Genomic DNA, 15,177 nt, shown 5'->3' on the forward strand with positions numbered 1-15,177 from the left:
AACCCAGAATTCAGACCTGCAAATGCATATCTAGGAGTTTCAACTTCTACCTCTGTAGAAATGTTTGCACTCCAGCTTGACAAGGTGCAGTAGCCTTTAAACACCAATCAGAATTCAGTTTGATAAAAGACACAGTATACAGGATTTTGAGTTGATTGTTTTTTATGAGTACTGCACTTAGCTCTCGACTCTTGCACTGTTGTACTGGATAGGCTGTTAGTATGTTATCTTCAAGTGACCCTGTCACCAACCACTTGGCTTACATTGACTCCGCAGTGACACTTTAACACCTGCCTCCTTCTGCAGGAGTTTCTGAATTTTGTGCATGTTGCAGATAGTACTGGAGACTTTGTATTCTTGACCCCAACACTAACACATCTTTTCAATTTCAACAGGCAGCGAAGATATTCTCAATGTAAAGTATTTACAGGAAGGTAATGGAAGATGTATGGTGATCACCATTGCTTACACCCTTCTAAAAACTCTAGCTCTCTTGTCTTTATGTTGATCCTTTGTGGTCTGTTTAAGATTTGTAGTCTGCTCAAGAGAAAAGGCAATCTGAAGTAACTTTACAATCAACACTTTTAGGGTACGCAGATGCCTGGTCCCCTAAACACGCTGTGGTTCCATCACTAGCGCGTTCAAATGGATTATAGGCCAGTGGTAGGAACCTCAGCACACAGAAGAGAAAACAAATATTCAGCACACCTGGAACTGGAAGTATGTCAAAAATAAAGAAACTATTGTCTTGCAAACAGCATGATAGGTAAGTATAAACCCTATTCTCTTGCAGCTCATGCTTTTTAAATGTTTTAATTCAATAACAATGGCATTTTATTGTGACCTATTGCTACCAAGGCAGTATCAATGGATAGCAAAATTTCACTTGGCAGAGTTTTACAAAAAAATGTGCAGAACATTTACTTTTCAAAGTTTTAAATCAAGTACAGGTTCACTTTAAAGGGGGTTTCCAGATAACTGTAGGCAAACACATAAAGAGCAACCGTTGTGGCAATAGCTAAAATTTTAATTATCACTGGATACTTTGAAAGCCAGTACAGGCAAAGCAAAAAAAAAGACACAATTGTAATACAATATTGAGAATCTTCACACAGTAAGGCTTACACAGGTGTGAAATATACCTGCATTGGAAAACCACATTGTTAGCCACTCGCAGGCACATAGCAAACTGCAGCTTTGTGCCCAGGAGCGCCAAACAGCACTACGGGTTAATGTGTTTGCACTATTGCCATTGCACTCGTGGTTGTGTTGCGGTTCTCTCTCCAGGGGTGGAAAAGTAACCTCACATGTGTATGATACACTTACATAAACAGAAAAAAAACCTGGAACAGGAACAGACTTGCACTATGAAACTTTATTTATTTATTTTTAAAACTGATATTATTTGTACAATATCTATTTTGTTAAGTACCTATTTGTTTGAAATGTGCATTTAATTAAGCCTATCCCATTCTAGTAATCACTTTTCCTGCAGACTTTAGTGGAAATTTGTTTCATATGCTAGGGATGTGAATCTTCATTTTTACATGTTAAGCACTTTCTGTCTTTAAACAGTAGGTATTTATGAGTCATCACATCAAAATGATAAAACTAGGTGTATATGCCTCATTTTAGAATATCAGACAGAGCCATACAAATGATTCCATTATGTGTTTGGTACAGCAGTACAATCAAGCTTTCAGCACAGATACAGCCTAATATTTAGGAGCCATCATTACAAATTGTTCAGGTATGTTGGTATGTTTTAGGCATGTCAGCTATCATCATTGGAACGAATATGGAAACCATAACTTCTATGGAGTAGGATGTGGGACCTATAAGATTAACCAGACAGGTTATGGTTAGACAGGCTTAAAGTAAATCAGTACTTTATCCATAAAGGCAAAGCAACATATATAGTTAAATACCACTTCCTTACCAAAATAGAAAGACACCCGTGATAAAGAGAATTATCTAGGACTTTTCCCTAGGTGTGGGTAACATGTTTCCTCTCCCCTTGCTCCCACATACCAGTATTGGTGCTGTACATTTATTGCTATCACTTGGAGCTAGATAGAATCCTAAGCCACATGGAAGTACTAGGCAGGGGGGTCCCCTGGGCCAGTACTAGGAGGATATAATGGACAGGTGGCAATGAGTGGAGGTACATCCCCATTCAGACATTATAAAGCTATCCGCTGTCCAATCAGACTAGCCATCTCAACATATGGCAGAGGGAAATCTTCCAGCATGGACTTGCTGTAGCTTTTAGCAGTCATGCAGAAGCACAAAAGCAAATGATGCTGGAAGATGTAAAAAAGTATGTCAGAACACATTATGTCCTTTAGAAACCTCAACTTTCATCATACCCACTAATTTTTGCAGCACCATGGTGATTTTTCGCCCATTAAAATATTTTACAACATTGAAAGGGCTGATCAATTGTGTTGGCCTACCAGGCCAGAGGTTCCCAGTCCTCCTCTGTTCACACTTGTGTAATACATTCTTAAAACAGAATGTTACATTACTCACATTTTTAAACTTTGAACACTATATTATACAATTTTAAAGTCAAACCCCATCATGGACAGTTTTCAAAGTTTCCATCCCTAGCAAATGTTTCAAATAAAAAAGCAGCTCAGGCAGCTATACTTACCTGATCTATCCCATTGCAGATTTACCGATGCGGCTCCTCTGCCTTCCAGGATGAATGGCACCCAGGATCATTCAACTAATTTCCTCAGTAAAGGTTCTGCTCTTGCCCTGTACTCACAAATCCTGCAAAGAGTGAAGATGTGGTGCCATTTCTGCAGAATTTAGAATTTGCCCACCACCATAAAATATAGAGGATGAAGAGAACATGTCTTCAGATATATCCAGGAAAACCTGAAAAAGGTGTGTATACAAGGTTTTGAAGGTTTTTTAGTAGTTGTTCCTATATGGGGAAGGCAAATGTACAAATAGCCAAAATGTGTAGTCCTGCTTGTTCCCTCCTAAATCTGGTATTTAATTAAAACTAGAGGTTTATTCTTACGCTGTGCCATGTCCTGCTGTGTGTCTGTGTAACACCAGATTTGTGGAATGTGAAAAAACACAAAGTGGGGCTACTGTGTCTCTGCCAAGCTTACTTTCTGGGTGACTTCCTCTAGTTCTAAAGTATGGTGGAACCGGATGAAAGCAATGCTGCAGCCAAGGATCACATGAAAGCCAGTAATACACATGCAGTGATCCATACAGCCTAAAAATAAAGCAGAAAACTGAGAAGAGGGAGCAGCATTGCAAAGGTGCAAAGAGAAGAGTCAGAGTGTATTATCTATCAGTATATAATTCATAACCATTGGTGCTGAGTTTTAACACACAACTAAACTACATATGAACCATATATTCTGCTTTACCAGCTTAATAAGGTTTGTGACAATGTTTTTGTTTGTTATCCTTCTATTATTAATTTTTTTCATTCAGATTAGGCAAACTTTAATCAAAAAGTACATTTTTTTACAACTGGTGTTTTTGCAGACTTGATTATAAGTGTCAATTATGGATTATAGTCAGCCAGAACATCCACTATCAGTGACTGCTAAAAGAAAATAAGCTACAGGCTATATGAATATGAATAGAAGACTGATTGTAAACACCCCCATCCCCTATTTTTCAAGATTATCAAGATATCCATACCCCATGCAACCATTTTAACAAGTAGACAATCAATTCTACAATAACATTGAATCAGTGACGAATCAATCAATTTTAGGAAATTGCATAGTGACTGCCTAGCATTAGTGTTGCATCAGTCAGCACTAAATTAGAAAAAAAGTGACACACACAGAGCTTATAGTAGAATGGTAGTTGGCTTTGGTTATTTGCACACTCCATAAATGAAACACACCTTGAAAGAGTTCTGACACCGGCCAAGTGACAAAGGGCAGGTTATTATCAGTGTATATTTGGGGTGGGGAGAAAACTCCCAGCTATAGAGAAGAAGAAGAATGCAATATCTAAAGTGATAGGAGCTCTGCAGGACTGGATCCTGGAAAATAATAAGTGTAAGGGCCAGTTAAGGTGAATTAGTGGCCATGGACATAAGAAGGCAATAGGATGCATAAACATCATGTGCCTCTTTCTGTAATGTTCTTATAAATGATTTAATCACCCTAAAGGATATGTTCAGACTAACTATGAGGTTGTTGTTACAGCCTTGGGGAGAGAATATCTATAACTTCTACCCAAGGCAGCCCCAAAGAGAATGGATACGGGCAGCAGTGAGTGCTAGAGCTGGCCATGTTTGATCAAAATAGCCCTTTGATTAGGAATTCTTGTTTTTTGCTTCACCTACAACTCTGACCACCATTAATATAAATAAGTAGAAGGAGTACTCCTAGCTACTGGTAACCAGAAAAAGCAGGGGTTAGCGTTGATAGAACAAAAAAAAAAGGAATGGTCAAAAGGTGCATTGGAGTAATCATGTAAAAGTAAGATATCTGGGAGATTTTGATCATTTATAATGGTCATGCACCCATCAACCAGTGTATGGGCACCTTAAGTATTGTATCTGCTGCACTAAAGAGGGGTACATCGATAGATAAGGAACAGTGGTAGATAATGCTTTACCATGCATCACAGTAAGACACATTTGCCGAAAGGCTTATTTCTTTTCTATTAAGGCTGGATAGTTATTTCTCTGAAGTGTCTTCATGTAGCACTTGTGTGTCCCAAAATAGGTCACTGTCACCAATTATCTTTTGGCAGTTTGTCTAATGGCATGTCCTTTAAAAACTGGTAAGATCAGTTTACATTTAAATTATGATAACTTTAGTTCTTCCATACAGTGATTGCATAGAAAATGTAACTCACATGTATCTTGGACACATATGTACACTAACCTTAAAAGAGATACCTTTGTAACTCTCTATTATTTCTATGCGTGTCTTGCTATTTTCAGACACTGGAAAGGGAGGAAGTGTGCAAGAGGTGATCTAAAGTAATCACCAGGCTTTCTGTGGCTTGAATAACTTTTGGCTATCTTGTCTGTCTTTTGTGATTGTTTCTCAGTGGTCTGTAAACATCTATTTTATTGCCATTTTGATTTTGAGTTTGATATTTTAAAAACAATAAATTACATTTTCACATTAAAACATATATACATTATATAATAAATGTGGTGCTTGCAAACCTTATTACTTGTAAAGTAAAATAAAAGTGTTGCAAAATGCATGCATTCCTTTTTATTTAATAGGAATAAGATTGTATCTTGTTCTATCACTAGAATCCACTGACTCACTGACATTGAGTTGCACTTTGTAGAAGTTTAGAGTAGGTGGGCCTGTTATAGTATAGAATGTACACTACATACACACCACAAAAAACACCCAACAGAGCATAAATGGCACACAGGACATACTATAAAGAATACACACCACACAAGATAGAGCACATTCAGCACAAACACCAGAGAGTAGACAGTATGAATAGCATACCCAGCATGTACATGGCACACACAATATGCACACCGGACAGTGGTGTAGGAACAGAGGTTGCACAGATCTGATTGAGACTGATCAATACCTGAAGGCCTGAAGGGACCCTCCACATGAACATTATCTGGCAGCTCACTGTTGTAAATTAATATATGGAGCTTGGATTCAAGAACAGGCCACGTCTAAATATGTTTAAATTGTCAAAATTCCTTTAGAAAACAATCAAATATGAAAAAGCATCATAAATTAAAGTAGGGGTGTTATCTCATCTGACAGGTGAATGTTTTATCCATCAATATAGTCATCACGCTTTAAGAAAACAATTAACTTTTATTTAAAAACACCAATTAAAATTGTAAATAGAAAACATTTACTAAACAAAAACATGCAATGTGGAGTATTATTATTAGCCACCTCTTTCATTGTAAGCTTTTCTGGCCAGGGTCCTCTCTTCCTCCTGTGTCACTGTCTGTATTTGTCTGTCATTTGAAAACACAATTTAATGTACAGCACTGAGTAAAATGTTGGCACTATATAAATATTTTTTGTTATTAATAATAATTATCCAGTTTTTATACAGTACCAGCATATTACAAAGTCCATAGTCCTGTCACTAGCTGTCCCTCAAACAGCTAAACCTATTGGAACAGCTATAGCAGTGTTGTTTGTTTTCTGACACGTTTCATGGAACAAAATCCATTCTTCAGACAAAAAAATGCCAATAATACAAATGCATTGTATATGTTGATTCTGCTACATCAATCAACTAAACCATAACAAATTGTGCATAAAACACATCTTATCAGATCACAGGGTTACATAAATTTAAGGATTATCAGCCACATCTGAATCAACATATGTTGGGCAATTACTGACAGCGATGCATATTCAAGAAACAATTTATGAAGCCAGAGCCCGGGAAAGGTTAGTATTATAAGTACTAAACAGTAAGCACACTCGTGACTATGAAGATAATAACGTATATGAAAACAATAACAAATAAAGTTCTGTACATACGGACACTGTAACACATTACAGTCGTACACAGAGCTAGAAGAGGAGATCTTCAACCACTGGCTTCCTCTGCCTTCCTTTGCATTAGATTGTGTTATTTGTCCAGCACAGGAAGACAATAGTAGAATAACTTATTGCCCCATTTACAACAGTTAGAAGGTACACTAGCAGGTCTGTGCTACCAGAGGTCTGGGGGGAGGAGGGGTTAAACATGTAAAGAAGGGACTCTGCATAAGGGGGAGCCCTATTAACTGATATGTGTTAACATAATATTTTAGAAAATAGTTTACATTAAGTATTTGTCTACATTGGAAGAGAAAGAGAGCATTATCAGCTCAGGGACGATATCGGACTAAAATATGGCTTGTGTACAGTGCCCGTCGTCCATCGTCCAAACGACCATCCAGGCAGATCAACGAACGATGAACGATCCTAATGCAACGAGCAACGATCCTCTCCATTGAGCAAACAGTGCTGTATGTACAGCACTCGCTCATGCATCGTGCAGTCCTTAGTCGTTGGAAAGGATTGTGAAAGATTGTTACCAACGACAATAATTACACATGTTTATGCAGCTTAATACTGTATATATAGCTTACCACTCCATACTTACAGAGCTACTTTTGAAAAGCCAATGTCACCATAATATGATAACCTTTATGTAGCTGCCTGGACAGTTATGTGAATCTGGTGTAACCAAAGTAATAGTTTCTAAATCCATTGTTGACACTGACTTAAAAAACACTAGGAAAGTCACATAACTAATGACACACTTAAGTAAACCACACCATTCTCAATCAGCCATTCAATGAGCAGCACATCTCTGCAAGTTCTATTTATTTGGTATGATTAGTAAAGTAAACAAATTACACTCAAGTTGATGCCTCAGTGAGGATGACTGACACACCCCAGCACTTACACATCTTAAAAAAACTTCCAGATCCATGGGCTAGTACATGGGCAGACTTTATTTTTTTTTAACATTCTTTATTTTAGAAAAATTTATATAAAGCTCCATCAAAATACAACTTGAAAATCATAAATGAAACATAAACAAATCCCCTACACAAAACAAGCATGTATACAACAATTAGTTGTATCATAAGTAAGAACGATCAAGTACAGTATATCTGATCAGAATTCCGTTTTTTTCTACCCTGGAAAAATAAATTCAGAAGGGCACAATCTTGTACAAGTATGCAGTGTTTTGGGACTTCTAACTGATTGATTACCAATCAGAAAAGTGATCTGATCAATCAGTAGAAATTTGACAGCTGATCTGTCCATGTGCACTAGTCCTTAATCAAAGAAGCAGAACATACATTCTACTATAAAACTCTAAATCCATTACATTGATATAGATTGTGATGGCAAATATGCATTTACATGTATTTCGGAAAATCATTGTCAATCAAACGTATGTCACTGGTCAATACAGTGTATGGAAATCATGGCTTCAATGACCAAGGACGTGCAACCCAACAGTGTAGCCATACAGGTTGTTTTACTGTATTACTCACTGATTATGTTGGAGAGCTTTTTAATTCTTTAGTCTTTTCTCACCATACCTTGTATGGGTATACTATCACTATGCAATAATTAAACATCACTTTACCAACATTGAACAAAAAAGGCATGGAAACCTTTTTGTATCGTGAGTTTAGCTAAACCCTTTTTTTTGGGTTTTGTATAGAATAATTATAATGGGTTAGAATCTCAGGATAGGTTTTAATTGATGTCTTTGCCCACATTAGGAACATTTACTTTCCTATTTAACCTGGTGACCACTGTCCCTTTGAGTTATCACCAGAACAATAGATGAAAAACCTTCCAGCATATACACTGGTTCTGGTAAAAACCGTCTATGTGGGGACTTCCCCTCACTTTGGAAAGACTTCCTCCCACTGTGTGCTGTGTTTACAGAACAGGAAAGAAAAGAAAGCCCCCTCAATGGGATATATGTCGCAAAAATAACATTGACAGTGTTTTCAATGTTCCCTACTTGATTCAAGAGGAAAACATAATTGTGGCTTGAAGTTTTTCTTTATAATTAGGATGTTTATGAAATTAGGTTGGAGGAGTTAATGACCAGAGAGCAGAATCCACTGACATTACTTTTGCTCTTATACGGTATTCAAATGGCTGATGCTACTTGTGGATGCTGTGCCAATTATCATGCTATGACATAATCTGTTTCCTTCAAAGGAAAATTGTCACTAAACCTAATCTAAACCTAAAGTACTTTAACTCTTCTTACCTGCCAAACTTTAATCTATCTGGTTCAGTATTTTATAGTGAAGAGTAAGATATTTGGCTGAAAGAAAGTTCATAGTAGGAGAACACACAAGCTTCCATTTATGACCTTATGACTTCATAAAATGATCGATCTAATTTTTTTTTCACATTTTTTTGAAGAAGAACCCTCCCCTGCTGTCTTTTTTGCTACGGGAAGCATATCACATCACATGTCACATATCCCAGGAGCCTGTGGGCTGCTTCGAGATCAGACAAGCATCATCAGGGGCTTTCCTAGACTGTAAAAAAAGTGCTCAATCTCACACATGGGCAGTGGGATCTGCACTTTTTACATTTTCAGGAAGACATGTCACCCGATCTCACACCTGCACAGTGTGAGAACGGTGACGTAAAAAAAAAAAACTGGACGAAAGATGGCACGGGACTCACTAGGCTCAGTTTGTCGATGGAGAGCTTGCCATTGGTATAGGTAAATTACAATTGTTTTTTTAAAAAAAAGTTCCACTTTAAGTCACCAATAGCAGACACATATTTTTCTCAGTATGGTTGAATGAAGTCCAAGCTCTTGGTCTTGCTTCATGTATGAGCACCACTAATACTAATTTATTATAGCTGTGCTCATAGTGGATTTTGTTTACAGTACATTTTAAAATTATGTACACCGATATATGTCTATGAGTTTACTGTAATATGAAAATACTTCTGTAGTTATTTTCTATACCGGTGGTCGCTAACGTTTCGGACCTCATGGACCACTAACCCCACGGAATCCTGGGTGCCAACGTGTGGGGAGCCATGTGTAACTCAAAGGGGAAGAAACTTCTAGAGTGACATCATAATGCCAGAACCCACCCACTCTCCCATCGCAGGTTCAGACCTGCTTGCTGCTTTAGCAAGTAAGTCTGAGCCTGCGATGGGAGAAAGGGCTAAATGTATCCATACAGGGGACATGATTAGCAGGGTCAGAAGAAGGACCCCGCTGCAGGGCGCACTGGCCAGAGCCACGGACCACCAAAACGTTCTTGTGGACATTCTATAGCATTATGACAAATATACATCATCTATTCACACTTATGCTCTGATGACATGATAGTACAATGCAGTGTTTTTGTGATGTCATTCATCTTAAATGGCACTCCAATACAGTAGTAGCCAAATATTTTACACACACAACTAGTCTGACATGGGTTGTCAGAGAAGGAACTTTTTTGAACCAACATTACAGCAACCACAAAATGTATTTTTTATTTTTATCACCTTATACGGTTTGTATTTTGTTTAGGAATAGGTAATGCTATACCTATCTAGACACTGAATAATATTACTTCCTTTGTATGTGGAGACCAGTGTTTGTTGGCAACTAAAAGAACAACCTTGATGACTTAGCTGAAAGGAAGAGCAAGAAGCCAGACAGAAAAGCTCAGTATTTTGTTAAAATGTACCAGAGGGAATGTTTTAGATACTAAATACTCTTTGTTCTATTTCCAACTGAGATGTGTAGATAAACTGATTATATCCATGGCAAATGACTTTGTGTTTGCCAATCTTCATTGCAGAGAAGAAGGCGGTGTACATTGATACTGTCTTCCAACTTTATGCACCACAAAGGCTGAAATTTTGAAAAAAAACACCACTACAATGACCATATTTCTTAGGATGATCACAGTTTTATAAACGTTAAACACATTTATTACTTTTTTGAACATTGTTTGTTGTTTCTGCTTTTTAAAGTTTATGTAAGCATGAAGGCTAAACTCTCATATAGTTTTCAACATGTTTAAAAGGTCATTTTCAATCTACAGTATTTAAATCTGCAATATTCATTAAAACTTGCAAAAGAAGGTGTGTACTGGTCTCTCTGGTGACCTATGTCTCCCACCTTCGTTGTCTTTCAGTGCTAAATCCTCCATCAACATTTGAGGGGGTGTCGGAAGCCTGTGACCTCCGCCAAGCCATTTTTTTTTTTATCCTCCAATCCCCAAGTCATTGCTGTGTTTTACAAGAAGAGATGAGAGCATGCAGCAGTCAACACTGAAGTAAACAATTGCCTGGTGATCATGTCATTCATAGGGGAGCAGCGCTCTGTCCCTGTATCCTAATTATGCTCTTACACGTCAGTTTAGCTTCCTATAGAGGTGATCATCCTAACACTATTCAGGCATGGGGCATTGTTATCACCATCAGGAAATGTACCCTGGAAGTGCCACACAGCTATCACTGAGAAGAATGTAGGCAGGAAGTGGCTGTAGAAATACTGAAAACAATATGCTACTTTTTTAAAAGACAGTCCATCACGATACACAGTACCCCATCAAGCAACAGCCAGAAATCTGACACCCCTGGAAGTGCTGGATTCTAAAGATTATTTGAGTTCTAGATTCTCTTGATTACAGCACAAATGTATTTACTATTTAATTATGTACTTTCTGTACATATGTATATCCTTCTCTGGGATATTAGAACACATTGCACATTGGTAAATATTTTAAAGCAGAACTAAACTTTAAAAATTTAAAAAAGTGCAAGCAGGCAGATAGGGGGTGTCGCTTTTGCAATAAAATACACTTATCTGCCTGTTCCCAATTTTTTAGGTACACTCCCCACTTTATTACAGGTACCACCATCTTCACTCTGTCCTCTTCCAAGTTCGAGTCTTTGGTCATCTTGATTGGCTAGGCCAGAAGGAAGTTCCCAGCACATTCAAAAGTGTACTTTGCATAAAAGATTGCAAACAGGCAGATAAGTATGTATTATTGCAATGTATTGTCCCTGCAATAAACAAACTACCCGCATGCAAATTTTTATTTTTAAATTAGAGATCCACTTTAAATTTAAATAATGAGAAACTGAGTCTCCAATGTAGATTCAGAACACATAGGATTTATTCATAATTTAAAGACAGGTAGTGAAGCTATGCTATGTAAATCATACAATTGGCTGAAGAAAATTACAAATCTTTTGGCTGGTAAACATTTGCGTATTTCAGCTCTGTATGTAAGCTAGTTGTCTTGTAGTCATACTAATCCTATGATAAACTGAAATACACTGGGTCTGATTTATTAAAACTCTCCAAGACTGGAGAAGATAGATTGTCATATGAGAACCTGAAAGTTCCAGCAAACCTGGAATTGATTTCTTTAAAAATGATTTGCTATTTTTGGGAAATGTTTTTAATCCATTCCAGTTTTTCTGAATCACCCAGGTTCATTGTCTATCTTCTCTGGTCATAGAGAGCTCTAATAAATCGGCCCTTTGAGTCACCGATCCGGAACAAAATTGCAGCACCTCCTAATGGGCCTGATTCATTAAAGCTGTCCAAGGCTGGAAAGGATACACTTTCATCAATTAAGCAGGGTGATCCAGCAAACCGAGAATGGATTTCTTAAAAGTAATTTGCTATTTGTTAGCAAATGTTTTCAATCCTGGACCAGATCCATTCCACTTTTGCTGGATCACCCAGCTTCACTGATGAAAATGTGTCCTCTGCAGCCTTGAAATCTCCTTTCCAGCTCTAATAAATCGGGCCCAATGTGAGAATTTGTTCTGAGCCAGTGAAACAATTTAATCAGGATGATAGTCAGGCAATTAGCATTTTCACCTGAAAAGGTCATCAATGGATGCCTTCATATTTCTCTGAATAAAGATTTCCTCTAAATATTCCCACACTGCCAAGAATATCTCACAACTCAGGAATGTGGAATTACCATGGTAACCAGAAATGTTTTGCTACAGGATATCCTCAGTCTTTGTTAACTCAGGTGGGGGAGGCAGTTCATTCACCTGCAGAGTTTGTGCTTGTTCATGTAAACAGTGAATTTTCCCAGAACTGAGTGGAAAATCTATGAGGTGATAATATATAACAAGAAAAGCTCAGTTTACAGACATTTTAAAATTATTCTTGAGACACACATGGAGACAGCCATTATAGACCTCTTCTTCTTAAAATACAAGTTGCCTAGGTACGCTGACCCTTCCATTCCAGTAAATTGAGGTAATGGCATTCAAGAAAGTTCACAGAAAGGTTTCAAACACAGTTTTGTGTAATTGTTCCTGACTCTGAAGGTTCTGTATCCCAGTCAGCTATCAGTTTCAGAAGAAAGATAATGATGGCATCTCCCACAATTCTCTTATGATAGATTTACTTTAAATAGGGAAAGAGACAAGGTGCTAGCACATTGGTCCAGAGATACAAGATCTAAAGCTGCGTACACACCTGCAATTTTTCTCGTTGGAAAGGATCTTTCACGATCCTTTCCAACGAGAAAAGACTGCACGATGCATGAACGATGCTGTACATACAGCACCGTTCATGCTCTATGGAGAGGGGAGGGGGGGAGCGACGGAGCGGCACCCTGCTGCGCGCTCTCCCCTTCCCTTTCATTAGGATCGGTCGTCGTCCATCGTCCATGGATCCGCCAGGACGGTCGTCGGACGATGGACGACGACCGACTGTACACACGGCAGATTTTCGCCCGATAATTGGCCGATACCGATTATCGGGCGAGAAAAATTTGCCGTGTGTACGCAGCTTAAGGCCAGCTAGATACACAAAACAATTGTTGGCTGTGCAAATTTAGCTACATTGTTAGCAATGTTGAAAAAGGTTCATCAAATGAACTCCTATAACACACCCTATATTTCTTAAAAACATATTCTTACTTTTATGTGAAACTCAAATTAATTATTTGATATATAATGTTTCCGACTGTGAACCTCTTTTGGTTGTTACCTTTTTTTTTTTTCTTTCTTACATTTTGTTTAACATGTTTTCTTTTGTATCTGTTTTATTATTTTTTTATTTTATTGTACCGTTTTATTGTTACTGTTATTGTACTGTTTAAAAAAGTAAAAACCTTTAATAAAAATTTGATTTGTAAAAAAAAGAAAAAGGTTCATCAATTTCAACCACCTAGGGTAATAAAAAAACATAATAGAAAAACAAAATATTTCAGACAGAACAATGTATGCAGGGTTGATCAAAAGGAAGGCAAAAACCCTTATGCAGCAGGGAAAGAAAAATCCTTTCTGATTAAAGCAGACCTATCACCAGGATTTTTACATAACATAAAAGGGTAGACAAATCTTTTATGTAAGGTAAAAATTACCTTCTATCTTGGGAGGGGATTTAAAAAAAAAGGGTACAGTCTATTTCCTTCTGTCTTTATTGCCATGGCCTTTTGAGATACATACTGTACATCACGCATCCCAGGGGGCTTCTGGCTACTCCCTCTGCGCATGCCCGATCTCGACGTAGGCAGAAGTCGGAAGAAGAGGAACGAAGATGGTGGTGCCTCTAGGCAGTGGCCAGAGTGCTTTATTTAGGAGGGTATTATTATTATTACACAGTATTTATATAGTGCCATCATATTATGCAGCGCTGTACAAAGTCCATAGTCATGTCACTAGCTGTCGCTCAAAGGGGCTCACAATCTAATGTCCATGCCTCAGTCATACGTCTCTAACACAGTCTAAGGTCAATTTTAGGGGGAAGCCAATGCATTTTTTTGGAAAGTAGGAGGAAACCCACACAGACACGAGGAAAACCTGCAAACTCCTCGCAGATAGTGTCCTGGCTGGGACCTAGTGCTACAAAGGCCAGAGCACTTACCTCTGAGCCACCGTTTAGGAGGCAGGTGTGATTTGACTGTCCTCAGACTTTGTTTTATTCTGCTAATATTAAAAAATGTATAAGAAATAAAAAAAAGTATAAAAAATGTTGCCTTCAACAACTCAACCAATTTTATTATTCACAGAAATAATCACAAAAAAGTTGTTGAAAAAAAAGTGTTGCAACATTATCTAATTTATACAGCAGCAATTTTTTCTTTAGAAACATCTAAAGAAATGCTACATTTTTCTCATCTACACCTGTAGCCAACAGGCACTAATGTTCCTACCACAGTTTTACAGACAGACACCAAATACCCTTTCTTTATAATATATAAAACTTTGTTCAATTTACTTTGTTTTAAGAATAACACACATTATACCAACAGGAAAAACCACCCTTTATTAATATTAAACAGGATTTGTATAGCACCAATATATTACTCTATATAAATCCTATATAAACATATTGACAAATTGCCCCTATGACTTGAGGAAGACCCAGCTCTAAACGTAACAGATAGACTAACTACCAGAAACAGTTATAAATTATCTGGTTTCCTTATATCTACTTCTCCCAAGCAAATGGTCTATATTTTCTCAAATTGCCTAGGATTATTTCATTTTAAGTATGTTAGTATCTGGAAATATCCCAGGGAACCCTGGTTGGCCTACCGGATAGCCAGCAGTTTGTTTTCATTGGTGACACTGATGGCTTACTGGTTATCCCTGATGGAATGTGAGCAGAGTGGGGGAAGATAGGGAACTGTTTGGTGGAAAGGTAACTTGGCATGAGTCTACTCCCAGACACATCTAAATAACTCAA

The 15,177-nt window shown here is 37.6% G+C and overlaps 1 long non-coding RNA gene across 1 annotated transcript; it reads left to right on the forward strand.

Annotated features, from left to right (window-relative positions):
* The first annotated feature begins 180 nt into the window (after nt 1–180).
* LOC140344897 (uncharacterized) lies at nt 181–13,533 on the forward strand. The gene is made up of 3 exons (XR_011923709.1): nt 181–766; nt 2,676–2,895; nt 10,640–13,533. It is a non-coding gene; the product is annotated as an uncharacterized lncRNA (long non-coding RNA).
* Nucleotides 13,534–15,177: the final 1,644 nt, after the last annotated feature.

Source organism: Pyxicephalus adspersus, chromosome 1 (assembly GCF_032062135.1).
Source record: "Pyxicephalus adspersus chromosome 1, UCB_Pads_2.0, whole genome shotgun sequence".
NCBI classification, from domain to species: Eukaryota; Metazoa; Chordata; class Amphibia; order Anura; family Pyxicephalidae; genus Pyxicephalus; species Pyxicephalus adspersus.